At 40.9% G+C, this 18,973-nt stretch overlaps 1 protein-coding gene across 1 annotated transcript in view; it reads left to right on the forward strand.

Moving 5' to 3' along the window:
- The first annotated feature begins 2,922 nt into the window (after positions 1-2,922).
- Positions 2,923-18,973, forward strand: part of qpct (glutaminyl-peptide cyclotransferase) — a 131,039-nt gene continuing 114,988 nt past the window's right edge. The window contains exon 1 of the mRNA XM_058090061.2: positions 2,923-3,317. The gene's annotated coding sequence lies outside the window, so the exon portion shown is untranslated. The remainder of the gene's footprint in view (positions 3,318-18,973) is intronic.

Genomic DNA, 18,973 nt, shown 5'->3' on the forward strand with positions numbered 1-18,973 from the left:
CTGCGCGCTACCCACTCACCCGTCCGTGCCACCTCTATAGTATTTATATTGATGGTAATTTTTTCCCAATTTTTTTGCATCCCCTGGAGTCCACAGCACCGTTAGCATCTGCTTATACTGTTCTGTATTTTAATATAGTACAGTATACAATAATTAGACATTATACAATAATGTAATGCTGTGTCCAGTGGTTGAGTAAGCCTACAAATCAGTGTTCTCAATGTGTTTTATGCATTGCCAACTTCTCTGATGATTGTAGGAACCGAGTTAATCTCTGGGTCAAATTCAAGGCAACTGAAACATTACATTTACTGCAGTCATATTCAAGCTGCTCTGTATTTCCTGGCAGAGAGTCCTTATGACAAATGATCCAACTGTACACATTTGGCTGCTGATATTTCTGTTGTCCTCGCTCCAAATAGCAATGTGGCATAATGCATGGTGGATGCGCTTCGCTGTTGGGCTTTGACAGATTGGCAGTTATTGCCTATTCCCTCCGCATCAACTGACCTCTTCGGTTGGTACACAGGAGGAAAGACTAAACCAAATCAAAAGGAAATTTTATGAGCCAGTTTGTGAACATGCATGTGTATGGCTCCTCTCATACATTACGCCATCTTCTGTGATTAATCTGTAATTAACAAGAAAGTGTCATTAAAGCTCAATATCAGTTAATAATGATATTGTGTTTGGAGAGCCCCTCTTGGTGACCACCCATGCTTCAGCATCTAGGGCCCGTGACTATTAATGATTTTTCCAATCCTGCTTCGCAAGCTGGCAGTGAAGAGGTGAGTCTATCCCACGGTAAGTCCCATAGCTCTCAGCATCAGAACTGGACCTCAGGCAGGGTCCAGCCTTCTATTTTCCAGTATTCATGTTTGTTCTTCTGCAACTTCACTCCTGCCATCTGACGTGCACAGGTCAAAAAAAAAAGAAAAAAGAAAGGAAATTGCAATCCCAGCTGACAACACGGATACAAAAAATGAACTCTGATCCGTGCAAAGGGAAAATGGATCACTCAGTAAGTCTTCTCTTTCAACTCGAAGGCTGATTCCCCTCCACCTCCTTCTCCACCTCCACCCCAGGGACGCTAACAGTTAGTTCAACATGGTGAGAAAGCAGCTGTCTGCTATAGTGTGTGTGCAATTTCTAGATCATGTTAAGCATAGCAATCATTTTCTGTAATTTGTGGCAATTATTTACTTCAGCACACTATGTTTGCATGTTTTCTTGTCTCACACAGCAGCTTTGAAAGCTTTAGTGCCTTCTTAATAAAAAGCCGCACTTCAGTTGTGATTTATGACTATTTAGACAAGTGGTTAACAGAGGGATGTAGGATTGTGGAAATACTGCATTCATACAAAATACACAAAGAACGTCATGAGGACACTTAATCTGTTGGCAAAGAGCAACCATTCCTGCAGCTAGAAATAGCTGCTTTTGACTTGCAGACTTTTGCATTTAGATATACATACATTTAGTTTTGGAGTGTAAACAAGTATAAGATATAGCAGGTTGCCAAGACAACTAGCTTTTTCTCTAGCCCTCAATCACTCAAAAACACTGAAGGGATTTTCTCATCCCAGAGGTAAGCGAGCCAGGAGAAGAGGAAGGGTCACACTGACATGCAGACATGAATTTTTCACCACTGTATTTTCAAAGGATTCAGCTGCATCTCTGCATACGGTCTCGTATAAATCAGAACAAAACAGATAAAAAAGGCCTGCGTAGGCTCATTTCCTAATGATTCTTACATAGATTAGATTAATCTTGTGCTGCATGAATGTGGCCGTTGACAAATTTTGATGATAAATTAACACGGAAATGGTAACCAATCCTACCCAACTAGAAAAATAAACATGATATTCATATACTGTACATACAGTAGCTGCCTGGCCCATTAGCCAATAAAGGGACATGATAAGGGCATTGTGGCCTCCAGGGGGTGCCAAAAAATTGTGGTAAAATAAATTAATCTTTAATAAAATTATATTACTATGAACTGTCAAAATGGAATAGCTCACATTGATTGTAATACAAAACAATGCCCGAGGTGTAATTGATAAACTGTGTAATGTTGTTTTGATAATTTATCACTATTATTATTCATTTGCTTATTTACAGGATTTTCATTTTGTGGTAAGGGTATTTATATAATTGTTTTAGATTTATTTGTAATTTGTTGTTACAAAATAAAAACTATGAAAGAAAAGAGGAAGAAAAAAAAACAACTGAATTGAATTGACAGCTGGGTTAGGCTCCTGCACGCCCGTGACCCTCATGAGGATAAGCAGTAGAAAATGAATGAATGAATGAATTTAGCATTCACACAATGCATTATCATATAAAAATGATTCCATCTTAACAGAAAACAGGAAGTCCCACCAAGAGATCAGTAGTGGATGAGAAAAGGTGACACACAGCTAACAAATTATGGTTCATTGTTAAACACAAATTTATATTTCAAACATATTTCAGCATGCAGGACACACATATTTCCCCCTGTTTTCATGATTAATTAGTCAGTTAACTAGACTGTTTGAAACAGTCATCATGTGGCTGCCTTGAGTGTGAAGTATTAAGTAGTAAGTAGTAAGTCCCGCCCTCTTCCTGCTCGGAACATGTAAGCCACGCCCCACGTAACACATACATTAGTTACATATGTTCGATGTCAGCTAATGATAGCGATTTGACAAACATTAGCTTTGTAAAACATTTTAAACACATTAAAGCAGTAAAAACACAGCCCGGTGAAGCTGTACACACACAACAGTACTAGCATGCTAAACTAAGTTAAACCCGCTAATTTCCAGTCACGCTATTAACAACAAATCGATCAAAATTGACAAATAAAACAGGCGTGGTCACGTGAGCCCAGGTAGTTGTACGCGCTTGCGCACACGGAAGCCGTAAATGGCGCGCATTTGCTTGTGCAGGTCGGTAAACAGTGATAGTTTGTTATATTTGCATACCCGTTTTTGTCTGTGTATTCTTGATTCATTTTGTCCCGTTGCATATACTGCTTCACGCCATCGGCCATAACTTCACATCCAAAGTATCTACTGTCCTGCTTTGGTGTAATCATTGTTATAAACCCACCAAACACGGTATCCTATTCAGCGTGACTATACAAGCTGGTCACCAAATGACCCTATCGGCGGCTAAAAGGTACAAGGAGGCCGCAATCGAAGTCATCAAAAAGGCATCGAACTAACATAGTCGCATCGCCTACTCGCCGCCAAACGGGCATCACGCCAGGAGCACGACGGAGGAGCCAAGTCAGCTAAATCGCACGCCAAGCACTCACCGGGAATCAGGTAGGTCAACTGTTTCGTTTTGTTGTCCCTGGATTAAGGATTCCGCATTGGGATGCTGATGCACCGTGTCTAATGGAGAACGGTGTAAATTGAGTGCATGCATGCTGGTTTATTGAAGCATTGTTATGGCTTTTATGTACTTGTATGACTTGCTGGTGTGACTTTGTTGCAAGGCCGCTGCGGTGCTGATGTATTAATAGTGCTTGTTTGTTTGTGTATTTGATGAGCAATGTTAAACATTAATACAGGAATAAAGGAAATTAAATTGACAGCCAAAGCAGCAAAATAAGATTGAACAGCTACAAAATCAAATTACTCATTCCACTAATAAAAGTGCACATGGTAATATCCTCCCTATTGGATTACAGTAGGGCACATGCCCAAAGTGCCCCTTTTTTAAAGTGTGTGTGTGTCTATGTGCCCCCCTTTTGAACTTTGAGCACCTGCCCCTCCTTAGGTGTCCGCACTGCCTTGCTGCAATATTATTGTGAAGTTGTTTAGGGCATCCGCCATGCAATCATCTGGACCTACAGGATGATGTGCAACCACAGAAATCAAATGCAGGAAGTATGAGATCAAGTTATTCCTCCAAGTTATCATGTTTATCTGAACGAAGTAGAGATGCTGAGAAAGAACATTATGGGACTGAGCACAAAATATCTGCAACACACAGCCCTAGGATGTGGGAGCACTGCAGGAGTGCAGGAGTCTCGTATTGCATGGCTGCTGCAACACTATGGAGGATGTACAGTATACCTCTGTGACCTTGACATACCATTGAACATGTTGGACATTAAAAAGTTGCCATATAAAATGCGAGATCAGTGAAGGAGCCATGTCTGTGATCTGCAAGAGGAACAACAAAGGTTCGTTTATCAGCAACTTTGTGGAAAAACAAGTGAATCTTAACATATGTGACACACCTACATGCAACCCTTCAAAGTAATCGCAGTCTCAGAAGATGCTGAGAAGGGCATGATTTTTTAACTGAAGGATATGAAATGAACTGCATCATGTAAAAATGCATTGAAATGGAGGATGAGGGGGGGCAGTTGTGTCTGGATCTGTAGCTTCCTCCAATTCCAGTTGTTTGTGGTGTGGAAATTCCAATTCTAGATCTTGTCCTGCAAAATTGTGTGTATCATTAAATGGGTACCTAAATCCAGGCCTTGAAACGTGGTAGTGATGTTGTCAAATGATAATTGATATCATTGACAACGAGCACTCTGACTTGTGGTACTTTGGTTATAATCATGTAGCTTTTGCAGTTGGAGCTTCACGTGCCTTGACTCTTTCCATGCCTCAAGTTGTGTGCTTTCTTAGCGATATCAGCGTTGTTTTGTCACATGCTCATTCATGTAGATCTTTGTGCCTATTAGCTTCTCTCCCTGTTTTAAGTAACGCGGTTTTGAATTTTCTGCTGGTGAACTTAACGATGTCTTCAGCTCGCCTCTATTTTGGCTTGTATCTAAAGTTACTTGGTAAACTTGTTCCGGAATATGAGCGGGGCACAGCGCTGTGTAGGCACTCAACAACTCAATTGGGATGGCATTTTTTCCTTGAAATGTGTTCTTTTCTCATTTCATGAAGTCATCATAAAATAGGTGTGGTAGCCTACAATATAAGAATTTAGTTAATTTCCAGTTAGTAGGAACTGTAACCTGCCCACAATATTAGGTACACTTGCACACGCGGCATCAAGCATTCTGCATTAATGCTGACATAAGCATGTTAAAATATTAGTACATTGCAATATGCACCTTGAAATCTTAAACTTGTTTCATAACTACATGGTGCATTTCACAAGACAGCGAGCACGATCGTGCATCAGTCACTGATGGTGTTTTGGGTTTTCTTTTTCATCTGCTTGTTTCGACTGGTTTGGCTGTCTGATGGAAAACTGCTTGTAGTACGTAATGCTGTGCTTTTGAGAAAATTACAGTCAACAAGGCGAAGAGAACTTTTTTTCTACTCATGTCAGACATGCCATGGCTGACTTCATGCAGTGTTAAGGTCATGTATTGTAAGGTAATGTCTCAATGTTATGTGCAATGACTGTATATCTTATTAACAATTAAACATGAAATGCTTGGTAACCATTAGTATAATGTTATTCAGGCACTACACTTGTTTAGAGTGAATAAGCATTGCCTCTGCTGGTTGCAGCCAAGTATGGGCTCATTTCCTTACTGTACAATTAATGCCCATAAGATTATGTCCGAACAAGCATTTCCCATGAAAGGCAGGGGGGCAGTGACACTTTACATAGCTCTTTAATGTAGCTATCCCAAGCTTTGATCATGCATCTGCAACATGTCAGTAAACTGTGCGCCTGTGCCAGCTTCTGTGGGTGTGTTGCACAGGCTTACCAGGCATAATGAGTTCCACTGGTAGGACCATGGGGGCATCGCTGCTGCAGCCTCACATGGACTTTAGTTTACTGCCTCTTAAAAAAAAAAAAAAAAAACTTGGCTTGTAACCTCACCAATCAGTTTGAAATGAGAATTTAAATATTTCAGCAAAACCATACAGACGAAATGACGGCTCTTTCTGCTGCTTTGAGACAGTATTTACTACTCTCCCACCAAACTGTAAATGTCAAAACTCCTTCAGATTCAGTTGGGGCCTGAGAAGGGCCCATCGGGTGATAATGACTCAGTTACAGAGAACAATGGCCATTTCTTGAGTCAACAGCAAGCCTGTTCTGACAATTTTTCATTCTGAAACTTCACCTGTTTGCTTAAAAATGCTAATCATCCACTACATGAAATGTTGATGCTCTGCAAAATGAGCAGCGCTCAGAGACGACTTGTCTGAGGTGGCAATCACCTGCCTTGTCTGAGGCATCCCTCTCTCTCACTCTTATTTACTCGCTCTCAAATTATTTTTGCCCTTTTTAGTTGACAAAGATAAATGGGAGGATTAATATATATTGGACTAATCTGGAAGCTGGCAGAGGGGGTAGCATAGAGCCTGGATAGTATTTCCCTCAGGTAACCAAATGCAGGCCTACTGGATTAAGAGCCATTTGCAGGAAGGCTTAGCCATGATCCAAAGCCATTAGCAGAACATGGTTGTGGAAAAGAAATGAGGGCAGCAAGGAGGTTTTTTTTTTAATTGCTTCCTGCTGATTATAATTCAAAGATGTGCCTTTTTTAAACATGGTGCTACTCCCCTTTTGAAGAGCTGTATGCTTTAAATTGCAATCCAGCCTCACAATCCATGAGGGAAACAGAAATGTTAGTCCCAATTTTTTTGCATTGTATTTTTCATTTGGATCATTCTGTGTTGTTTGAATATTGGGTATTATAGGAAACAGCTTGTCTTAAATTGAACTGGCTCGGGTGATTATGGTATGCTTATGTTCACTCAGAAATGTGACAAAAGAGCACAAACATCCGCACTTAGAATATGTTCTCAGTAATCTAAATGTTATCGCCAAATTAAAAATGTATTGATGTGACCAGAAAATAGCTAAATGGGCAATAAGTAAATGTAACTTATACTCACTTATACCCTCTAACTTCACTATAAGGTCTAGGATCTAGTATGCTATGCTAGGTATGTAATATGACCTGGTCTAGAGAACCCCATTCACATTCTTGTGGTTTTAGATTGACAGTACATACCTAAGAATTATGTTGGTAATTTCATATTTCTGATCTCTAAAATAAGAGCATGTTTGTAAATATAAAGATAGCATTATGCTATACAACACGTTGAAAGAAATGCCACACTGGCAAAAGGTACTACGTGAATATTTCATTGGTTGTAGTCAGCAACATCACCGCTAGGTGTCACTAAATCCCAGATTTGAGCTTATTGCTCGTTCATGTAAATCGGGGAAACACAGGCCTCTACTGACAAAAGGGAGTGAGGGCACATTTTATCCATTTTAATTTTTAATATTGAGTTTGTAAAAAGGCTAAACATATTAAAATAAATAAATTGTGGTTATGCGCCTGAAATCAGTGGTGTATAAAAGAGGTCTAGGAAGTCTATTATTTCAGAATCAATGATGAGGATTAATGGCTCACATCTATACAGCCACAAATTGTGTATGCCTATTTAACACACACAGTGTCAGGTGAGGCAATCTTTGTCCACAAATTGTCATACACCTTGTCAGCCACAGGGTGGCGCCACATAATAAGGCGTGCTGAGGCTTGTACGCTGCAGCAACTCCAGCAGCAAACGAACATTATGTCAGTCTGTGAAAGGAACAGGCTTCAAAACTTATATTTAGTGTCACATCGAGATGATGACATGAGCTTCCCAATCCCCCCCCCCCCCCCCACCCCCGACCTTTTTTTGTCTAATCACAGCCACTGTAAAAGATGAGCTATAAAACACTGGCCAGCTGGTGATAAAGGGTCCTCACATTGAGCAGGTGGTGCTTGTATATAACGCCCCCCCCCGCCATACAAGCAGCCAGTTATGGCTTTATTGCCCCTACACATCCCCTTCATATCTACCTGCTTCCCAGCCACAGTCAGGTAACACCACCTGTTGGTACAACCATAACACAATAAGAGGGCGGGAGGGAGGGAGGATCATCATAACCTGAATTTAATGTTCTTCATGACTTGTAATATAAATATAAAACTACAATATAGTATATAATATAAAACTACAGTGTTGTTCTTCAGTTCACACCATTTCTTTCCATTTTCTTCTACAAAAAAAACAACATTTCTAAAATAAGGGTTTTTTTATGAAAAGTAATGTCATAGCTGTGTTAAATGTGACACAATACATAATAACAATTACAAGTTGTTTCCCTAGGAAACTATTTGGAGGTGGAAAAGCTGTCATCATGCCAAATGGACAGAATTACACAGAGTACACAAACATTGGTTAAAACATCACAGCATATCATAGCTAGCCAATACCGTAAACCATGCAAAGATACTCCCTATAGGGGAAAACTGTCACTTTCCATTTTTTAAAATAACTTTTCTTATAACTAACTTGGCGGTCGAGTGGTTAGCGCGCAGACCTCACAGCTAGGAGACCAGGGTTCAATTCCACACTCGGCCAACTCTGTGTGGAGTTTGCATGCTCTTCCCGGTTTACTCCGGTTTCCTCCCACATTCCAAAAACATGCTAGGTTAAGTAGCGACTCCAAATTGTCCATAGGTATGAATGTGAGTGTGAATGGTTGTTTGTCTATATTTGCCCTGTGATTGGCTGGCGACCAGTCCAGGGTGTAGCCCGCCTTCGCCCGAAGACAGCTGGGATAGGCTCCAGCACCCCCGTGACCCTTGTAAGGATAAGCAGTAGAAAATGAATGAATTAATGACTAACTTGTTTATTACTATTTCCTGTAGTTGGGGCAGAATCATGCTTGTTCCTGTCACAGATGTCATTCCTATCATTAAGACGGGTGTCCAAACATACTCCGGTAAAGGCCACCACCCACACATTTATGTTGGTTACTTAAATAAAAAGGAGGTCATATGTGTTAAAGTGGACCTATTATGCTTTTTTCACTGTTCTGACTTATAAATGTAGTTAGAATGTTGTATTCTCGTGTTCAACGATGATGGAAGTGATCCCTGAAAGACAATTGGGATGGTTCTGAATGCACCGTTTCAGAGGTGTGTTTTTTTTTTTCCAACACCTGTACAAGCTGAGTGGACCAATCACAGCAGAATGGCCGTGCCTGGAAGCGGACTGTGGGTGGAATAAATTAAAAAAGACCGTTTTGGAAATCCAAGGAAATACACCTGGAATAGGTGCAGATTCTAGAAGATCTGGAAAGCTTTCTGTACGGGTTATTGTGTGTAGCCTTAAATTAGCATTATACGTGCCCTTTAAGATAAAATGTGAAAGTTCAATAATAGGGTTGCAAAATGGTTAAGACTCACAAAGGGTAAAGGTTACATGAAGGGTTTCTATTGCAAAGCAACTCATTCACACACAGTTCCCTGAGCATGGCAGCAGCAGCAAATACAATGACTCCTGCCTGAGCTTGTTTCGTAGGGCGGAGGAAGCAGAGCTTGGGGGAGGGAAGGGAGTTTATATGGCTTTCAGCCACGCCTATATAAGGTAATCCGCCCCTTTGTGACATCACAAAGAGGCAGTTTTACCACGCCTTTTAAAACCGAGCATTTTGAGCCATCCCAAACTTCTTTCAGGGCTTATTTCAAGATGCGCAAAACTCATTATCTAAAACTTTGGCATCATTTAACACAAGAATACAACATTCTAAGTACATTTATGGGTCAGAAAAATTGAAAAAGCACAACCGGTCCCCTTGAAGTGGCTTATTGGTGCAGTCAAGTGGGTTGTCAAAACCAACACTGAGGATTGTGGTTTGAACCCAGGGTAAATGGCAATGGATATCTTTTTTTTTAACAATAAGGGACTGCCAAGAAAGAAAATATAAGTCCACCCCAAAGGCATGCCACTGTTGCAATTTGGCCCCCGGGCCACACTTTGGACACCATTGCAGTGAGCCGTAGATTTACGCTATCCGAGTAATGGTGCATTCTTTCCACTGGAGGGCAGTGTTCCTCACTGTAGTACAGACCTGTAAACTATATTGGTATTAAGTGGTATTATTAACACCAAACAACTCAGCAATAAGCCTGATAACACAAACCAGCTCCCTGTTGTCCATTTCACTGGTCGGAAGGTGTCATAGCTGGAGTGGTAAACAATCCGTGCTCACTTGCTGGGACTGGGTTGGTTTAGCAGTTAAACAAACAAGACGGGATGATTATTTTTTTCACTCTGATTTACCAACATGCCGCTGAGATCTGCAGCTAGCTAGGCTGAGTGCTGTGCTTTTCAGCACACTGTGCAGTAAGTCTGAGGATCTCTCTGCAAACAGCCTCTTTATGACAGCGAGCAAGGTGAGTGGCTTCACACTCTACAAGGCAGACAACTCATCAAACAAACACTAAAGGCGCTGAGTACACCAGCCTTGTACCATCCAAGTTTGTGTTATTAGAGCTATTGTTGACGCTAGTACTATTACAGCATGCTATCCATCAAGGGTGATGCAGTGCATATGGCGGTGGTCATAGAACATCAAACTGATGTGCTTTATACGTCCCCATCCTCTCATCTGACAACTTTATTCCTTTTTTGGCACTTGGAGTATTGAGAAGCATTTACTGTTTATACAGTAGAGTACTTTGCATGTAGGGAGGTGTCGTTTTTTTCCCCCACCTTTCAGCGTTTTTCCATCAGCTTCATCCCGCCATCTCAATCCAACCTGATGAATCTCTACACGCAACCCCCAGCTGCACAGCTCTCAGCCTCTTTTTCAGCAGCTCAACCTGCCAACAGCTTGAGCGCTAATCTCCCATGATTTCTCTCCCAGTCAATCCACTTTATTGTCTCTTGAATGCGAGAGTCGCTGACTGATTATTCAGTTCTTCCACCTTCCAAGTCTCTCAGCACACCTTATCTCCAGTTGATTGGAAGAATAAAAGAAACGCAGAGTCCCTGGTAATGGTTCAAGTGAATGCAGGTGGTGCTCATAGCTGTATTGTAAATCCTTACAAACACTCAGATATCAACGTAAAACATGTTGTATGCGCTGTAAAAGACAAGTTCTGTAAATACTGCAAGCATCCAGATTAGAATATACTTTTGAAGAGTGCAGTGTGCATGTGACAGACACATGAATTTGCAACCTGTTTTTTGTTTTTTTGCATATAAACCTCAATTTCAGTCTACTGCAGTGCCGTTCTTTCTTTCAACTACTACAATACTACCACAATAACGAACACTGGCAAAAGTATACCTCTCTGACATCTTATTCTCTAGTTTAGGTAACATTTTAAATGATCAAAGATACTGTAAGTATTACATGTTATCATCAATATACGTACTGTACTTGGTAATGCATCATCACAACATGTGTATCAAATGCTAAAACGTTGTTAGAGGGTTTTTTCATAGGCTAAGTCATGGCCTCATCATCAAAATAGTTACGTCCCAATGATGTGCATTGTTAGCTAGCTCATACTAAATAGTTTTCTCTTGTAAAAATGCACAGAAAAGGGAAATAAATGTGTTCATGCTTCATATAAGGATTGTGAATGATGGGCAAAATTCCACAAATGTCTTCTGCCCACAGTGTGACTGACTTAGCAGTTAATTTACGTTGTGCGTTATTCTAAAACTCAACTTACATCACAGTCTAGGCAGTTGACATTAACCAATCATATCTGTTCTGAGGTGCATCATTTTCCTCTATTGATGCACCAAAGCTTGACTTCTACAAACAAATCAGCAGTCAAATGAGCAACAATGTCCACAATACTTTAACACTTTGTTTTGGGCAACAACACACAGAAGCTGTAACCACCAGATTTATTTAGATAGCTATTGTGATGAGTAGGAAAATGAATCATTAAGCATTTTCATACGAAACAATAATCAGAATTATCTTTGCATCTTGTACAGATAATCCAACAAGGAACGGTGGTTTTGGTGGGCGCTTGGATGAAAACGTCCTGGACTTAATGTCAATTTTGCGGTCAACACGCGTGGAAAATGAAGCAACTGCCATAACTGCCAGTCTAGTGATGTGAGAAGCGTCCAAACGGCTGCTGTCAGTTGTATTTTGCAGTCCTACAAGCTCACAGCATGGTTTATTATGTTGAATTTTGCTAAAATTTCACTCGAATTTGTCTGACTCCCTCAGGTCTTTGCAAAAGCTGAGTAACCACTCTCTGTCTTGATGGACGTCTTGCTGAAAACGTCCTTATTGTGTTGTTCTGCTTGGAGTCCTTCCACAGTTCCAAAGTGAGTCTGCTTTGCAACCATGTGTGACCGGGCCACTTACTGGCTCGCACTAATGACCCTAATTGGGAAAGTGGGCTCCGTTTCAGGGTCACTGACAGACTGACTGGCATGTGAGGAATGTGACTCCATGGCACCACCTGTCTATTGTGTGTACCTGTCTATCAATTAACTGCTCCCCTGCAACAGACATCTTTACTTATTCTTGTCTGTTTTGTCTCAGATTATAGCAAAACAAACCCTACTTACTTTTACTATATATTTGTATATTTGTTTCCAATGTTTATTGATTGGGATTTAAAAGTGGATGCTAGTAGAAAGCCCAACAACCCCAAATCACCCACTCAATATGCTTGTACAAATGCAGCTGAATGCTAAATTGATCAGATACTATTTATTTTAACTGCCATATAACAAACATTAACCAAATTACAATAAAGAACATGTTTCAATATGCCTGAAAATAAATTTGCGACAGGAAAATAACAGTAATTGAATGAATGCAGGAATAATTGATAAATATATCCTTGTTTGTTCTCCTGGCTCTCCGCATGAACGATCCTCAAGGAAATCCACTCGAGAGACCTTGTGTGACTTCCTTGCAGCGTCTGCTCCCAAACTGCATGGGCAGTGTATTAAAAACACACGTCTTTGCCATTGTGTATTTGAAGTCCAACATAGGGACACTTGCGCATTTATTTTTGAAGAGTTGTATTTATTTGCTGTTGTGACAGAAAAGAAAGAGAAGGTGCTCCACTCGTTCTTTGAATAGGAGGAGTGCTGCAATCACAGCTCATCATTCTTCCCACCACAAGGACTTGTACCACAGCAGGAGAATGTGCTTACAAAAGGGATGCTGAACATGGCAAAATAAATTAAAAAAACAACTTGACTTAAACACAACTTGTGTCAGTGTCTCTATGCTTAAACTACTGTGTGTCCGTCAGTATATTACTCCTACTTGCCTTCGTCTGTGTAGCTAGGTAAATGTGGAGGAAACATTTTCAGCATGAAAGTCAGGGGGCCAATTGAGGTTGTGTGAGTGCGAAAATGTTGTCCCCACGGAGCTTCATGGACCTTGTGCATGGGGAAAGTATAAAATACACCTCAGTCTGTTTTCATAGTTTTACTCCACATACAGTGGTGCTTTGTTAAACGTCAATCGGTTGCAGTAGTTCAGGTTCAAACCAAAACAGACTCTAACTAAAAGAAATGTTCCTTTAGTAAAGAATGTAAATCCAATGAATCCTTCCCAGACACCAAAAGGTTACCAAAAGTCATATTTCATAGCCAAAAATTTTTGTTTTACATGCTGAAAATGATGCAAATATAATTGTAAAATAACAAATGAACTTTTACCTAGTATTGTTTGACACACACCATCAATTAACAGCATAACACAAACGCATTTTTCCATAATTTGCTAAAAATTTAACAAATATTCATTCATTTTCTACCGCTTACAATTTGGAGTCGCCAATTAACATAGCATGTTTTTGGAATGTGGGAGGAAACCGGAGTCCCCGGAGAAAAACCATGCATGCACGGGGAGAACATGCAAACTCCACAAAGAGATGGCCAAGGGTGGAATTGAACTCAGGTCTCCTAGCTGTGAGGTCTGCGCGCCAACCACTCGTCCACCGTGCAGCCCTTAAACTAATTTATCAAACTAAATATCAACATTCCAGTTGATAAACTGGATGGCGGCGTAAACAAACAGGGCAGTTTGGATGCTAAACAAGCAGGCAAATTTGGACGTGAACCGAAAAACATGCTAACTGACGAAAGGACGTTAACCTTTGCACCACTGTATTTAACATCGTGGCTTCAAAATAGTAGTCTGGAGGTAGAGTGTGACCAATCACAGTGTAGTGGGCGTGCCATGAGTGGAATAAATGAAAATAGAAAAACACAGCCAAGGAAAAAAGTTTGACTAGGTGCAGATTCTGGAAGATGTCAAAAGCTTTCAGTGAGATTTTTTTTTTTTTTTTGCCCAAGCAGTTTTTTCCTTCTACTCTTTCTCTCTATCGCAACCCAACTGGTTGTGTGTTCAAGAGTTCTTCTCTAGAATGAGTTTTTCTTTAGTTCCATTGGTCCACTTTATTGTATGAGTGTGATTCTGATTGTGTTAAATGCCTTGAGATAACTTCCGTAGTCAATTGCCGCAATATAAATAAAATTGCCTTGACTTTACTTCAAGGTTCAAGTGACCCAAAATCTCTTTCATGTTTGATGTGTGGTGTATCTAAAAGCTTGTTAGACCATCTATAGACTAAAATCTGCAGCGGTAAGGAAACAGGCGCTGCATTTGTGGTCATAAATGTAATATACCTCGAAATAACTTGTTCTCTTAGTTGTAACGCTCGTTTTCTAAATTTGGCCATGGGAAACATTGTGACTAATCTCATGTTTTTCTTAGAGCTCTTTAAGCTTTTCCTTTAAGGAATTCTCAGTCATGGGAAAGACGACAGAGCTTACCCTTTACCTTCATGTCATTTCAGCACGGTTGCGTCTCATTGTCACAAAGAGAGAGATGAGCTTTGTTACAAAGGGAGTGGTGGACTTAGTGGAATGGTTGGTGATGCAGTCTAGGGTGGAAGCAGGTTTTCGTACAAAATTAGAGTGAGATCAATCCTGAAGAACTAGAGCCACTCGTTTGTGACCCCCATATGTATTTATAATCAAGTGTTTGCTGATCCACACCTTCAGAGTTTTAGTGAATGAGCCCCTTTTTGCCGCCTCAGAAGGCAACTTCAAGAATTTGCAAACATTTCAGAGGTTGATGCATTCTGACCTGCCAAAGATGTCCTTTGTGATGCCAAGATGATACATCAGCTCAACGAGTCATTTCAGTCATTTTTAGCCGTGTGTTTCAAGTAGCATCCATGCAATATCAGAATGTAACACAACTGTTCTGATTTTGCCAAAGCTGTGCCTTCAAGCATCATATCCCAGCGTCTTCCTGCTCCGAGCATGTATGCCAAGCCCCATGTTACGCTACCCATGTTATGATCATGAACATTGAATGTATAGCCTGTTGAAACAACAGCATGTCTGCAAAATGATAGTCACTTCTCTGGCACTGCTTTGGTTTGTGTGCATGCAGTACAGACATGTACGTGTGTACAACACCCCCATGAGTGACAGCCATGAACGCCAGATGTGGCTTAGCTGTGCCTTCAGACAAGCCTTTCATCTGTGGGGAAGTCGGAGATATTCAGAGTGGTATTCATTTCAAAATGTATTCATTATTATATATGCATTTATTATTTTATATATATTATACGCATTGCATACTTATGCATAGTATACAGTAGTTATAGGGGGCATTATTCCCTGTTGCAGGACTCTCACTATTAAATGTAGTGGCATGTTATCCACTGTAAACATTGGGACGTAACAGAATAAAACACTTTTATGATGCAAGGTGATTCATGTTGCAGAAGCTCCACAGGCATGAAGGTTAGTGAGGGTAAACTGGATTGCTTTTACTGAGTCATGTTTTTAGGTGTTTAGGTTAGGTTAGGACCCTAGTGAGGATAAGTGGCATAGAAAATGGATGGACACTTTGGAGGGTAAACTACTAGTTTTATACAACTGTGGAAAAAAAAGTTGTACTTAATGAATTTCAGCCTGAGTTGACAGTCAAATATGTAGTTGATGTATTTTTAACACTGTTATTGGCTGGTGACCAATCCAGGGTGTACCCTACCTGGGATAGGCTCCAGCATGTTGGGACCCTAGTGAGGATAAATGTATAGAAACTGAATGAATGTATTTTTAACAAACCTTCTATCTGTTGGTTCCTTATGTCGTCCTGTTGCCCCTTCAGATGATCGATTTTGGGAACAAAAACACAAACTTTTTTTTCGTGTCGATAGATTAAACTGCAAAATAAACGTCTTTACTTCCAAATGAAGCCTCTTCTGTTGGCATTCGGCTTTGTCGACAGTCCTAGTTTTTCCATGGGGTTAATTTACTGTTGCACAATAAATGACACACTCGGTTGTTTCCTTTTTCAATTTACGTAGCTAGCGGCAGCAGGAGTAAATGATGAATACCTGTGAGTACCAGTTTGGTAAAGGACTTGCCAGTTTTAAAAGACTCCGTCAATACTGGACCATCTGTAATGCATGTCATATTCTTTTGAATGGGGCAATAGCTTTCCTATTTACTCTGGTAGGTTGAAATACCTGCAAAATCTACCTTGGTAAAAACTTTCCTCTCTCAGACGAACTCACTTATTGTTATTATTCAGCCATCATGTTTAAGCTGGTGCGTTTGTTTACAAGTGGACGGACCCTTTTGAATGTATTTACAGTGGAATATATTCAAAAGGACTTTGAGACAACAAGTCAAAACAACCAAGTCTGCAGAAAAACAGCTGAGAAGAAAACAGAAATCACATCAAATACAAATTAGTTACATGCTGTGCCCGTCACCAATTTGGAAGTGGGTGATGATTTTCCTTCACTACAGGTCGTCGCCGCTGCTCACTGAAAGAAATGGGCGTGAGCCACGCGCAGTGAGGTATGTGTGTCAACACCGTTGGCCTGGAGGTGAACCCTTAGGTACACCTTGTGCTGGAGGGAGAAGAAAGGCAGCGATGGGGAAAGCGGGTGTGGCTTGCTAAATGACTCAGTCTTGAGTCTGCTGAGTGACAAATCAAATGGCGATTGACAAAGTACACGTTGGTTCCAAATTCACTGACTCCTTCCACTGCACAGGTGGTCTTTTTCTCACACACACACACACGCACGATACCACACCTAACCGGTCCCATGTCCACACACACACACACACACACACACATCGTGCAGCTTCAATGGGTGATTGCTCCCTGCATTAAACAGGTTAATCTCTGTGGGGAAAAACAATACTATTTGAGTTTGACAAACATTCCTGATCACACATAAGAGAATCAATATCCAACAGGAAATAGCAACACATTCTCACACATGTATTTTTGCTGCTCTGATATTATACAGATATCCTTGATCGAGCGTTGATCTACTGCCCCCTACATGACCCACCACTTGCAACACATTGTGTCACAATCTGACCTCACACACACACACACACCTGTGACACTTGATTAATGCATGGTGGTGTGTGTGTGTGTGTGTGTGTGTGTGTGTGTGTGCCCCAGGTCAGTCTTTATGTGCTGATCCTTGAAGGGAGTGGTCAAGTTGCCCAAGATAAATTGATGGTTCTTCCATGGTGGAGCAAAAAACAAGTGCTGCAATAGTGAGACTTGTAGAGAGTCTTTGTGTGTGGTTTCACACACACACACATGCACACACACACGTACACACACACAAAGAGGAACAAAGAGAAACCACTTTCTGTTGTTAGTCACTGCTGTCGTTTACCTTGATAACTCTGGCATACTGTCAAAGTTTAATCTATAATAGGTGTGTTTGCAAAGCAAAGATTCCCTAAGAATGATCTATTTGCACATTTCTTAGTTCTTGTTCAAATAAATGCATTACATAAACTTTTTTCTGTATTTGTTTGTAAACATCAAGGGATGGCGCGCTGAGCAAATTTACTCAGGAGGGTGCTGAGGTGTTTCCAGCTCCAATAGTGAGGGATTTAAACATATTGCATTTTCAGGATCCAATTTCTTGAATTTAGCATGAGCCTATCTATCTTCCCTATGGGTGCAGGAGAAAGTTGTGGCGGGGGTGGGAGGGGGGAGAAGTTATCATCCACTGACCGCTAAATTAGGATGCAAAGTCAGAAATTGCAGCGCTTTTCCAAATCTGGATGATTAAATCGTCTCCACGGCCTCTGCGAAGGGAGGATGTGAGATGGTCTATGTCTGCATGCGTTAGCACGTTATCGTATGAATCAGGGTTTCCGATTTGCGGCAGGAGCCCACTGTTCTGCAGCCTCATGCTGATAGCATCGCCCGAAATTTTGTCAATGTAAAATGCGTCTTCATGCTCAGTGTGTTGAACATCTTAGGAACAGACTTGCAACCTGCCCGCCTGTCTGCTTCCCTGTCTGCACTCCACCTCGGGAGATGGGGATTAGAGGCCTTGGAGGAGCGACTGTATGGATGGCGTATGAATAACTTGGAGCGAGGTGACAGACGGGACAGATCGTGTCTCATCACCAGTAAAGCCTCGGGGCTCCCATAGGGGACCGGGGCATCACGCAGAGCGCTACATAAAGGGCCGCCGCAGACGAAGGCCTGGTCAAGGCCTAAGCTATAGAAGCCCTGACATCTGGCTTGCTTCTATGTTTCACCGCCAGCCTGCTACCCCAGTCTGGCAGCTATATGCACTTCATTATTGTGCCTTAATGCACTCTTGAATGGCAGTCAAAATTTCACCCTGATATGTCTTTTTATTGCCAATATAAATGCATCTGAAATGAGCTATATGCTGTATGCGGTACGTTATAGGCGCACACCAGATACAGTATTTGCAGAATCCCTATATTGGCCATCAAAGTACAAAATGTGCAATGTGTGTTGCATTTTGGTCTACAAAGTGTAAAGATAAGATGATGATGAAACAATGAAGGCAGGCTCAATCACATCGAGGGGAAGATACACAGCAGGTGGTACGAAAAGCTCAGACAGAACCCCTGATTTGTGCAGAATTGTGTTGCTTAAAGGATATGGCCACCAGATGCCCATTTGGATGAAAATCTAGCTTTCAGTCTAATCTGTCAAATTCAGAAGCCAAAAACGTGTCAGCTTTAAGAGACGTCCAAACTTTGGCTGGGGGAAAAAACAGCTCCAAAAACGGTTTATTTATTTTTAAAAATGGGGAAAAAAAGTGATTTAGTTTTGCAATTTTTTTATTCCAATTGTATTGCATTAATCTTATTTGCAAATATTCCACAATCCATGTTTTCTCAGGGAATAGCTGGGTGCTTTG

This window comes from Doryrhamphus excisus, linkage group LG14 (genome assembly GCF_037039965.1).
Source record: "Doryrhamphus excisus strain RoL-2023G ecotype Guam linkage group LG14, RoL_Dexc_Guam_v1.1, whole genome shotgun sequence".
NCBI lineage: Eukaryota > Metazoa > Chordata > Actinopteri > Syngnathiformes > Syngnathidae > Doryrhamphus > Doryrhamphus excisus.